This window comes from Electrophorus electricus, chromosome 6 (assembly GCF_041902795.1).
Source record: "Electrophorus electricus isolate QZ-2024a chromosome 6, ASM4190279v1, whole genome shotgun sequence".
In the NCBI taxonomy this organism is placed as follows: domain Eukaryota; kingdom Metazoa; phylum Chordata; class Actinopteri; order Gymnotiformes; family Gymnotidae; genus Electrophorus; species Electrophorus electricus.
In genome coordinates, this window is record NC_137502.1 from 26676809 (window position 1) to 26677055 (window position 247).

Below are 247 nucleotides of genomic sequence, written 5' to 3' on the forward strand. Positions count from 1 at the left end.
CTACATGGCCATAATGCCACACTGGCAGTGCTACACGACCACACCGCCACACTGGCAATGCTACTGGCAGTGCTCCTGGCAGTGCTAGACAGCCATAATGCCACACTGATACTGCTACACTGGCAGTGCTACATGGCCATAATGCCACACTGCCAGTGGCAATACTTACTGGGGGAGAAGAGTGAAGTGGGGTGCAAGCCACCAGATTTGTGGCCTCCTGTCAGAGCTTGACAGATAACCGATGAAG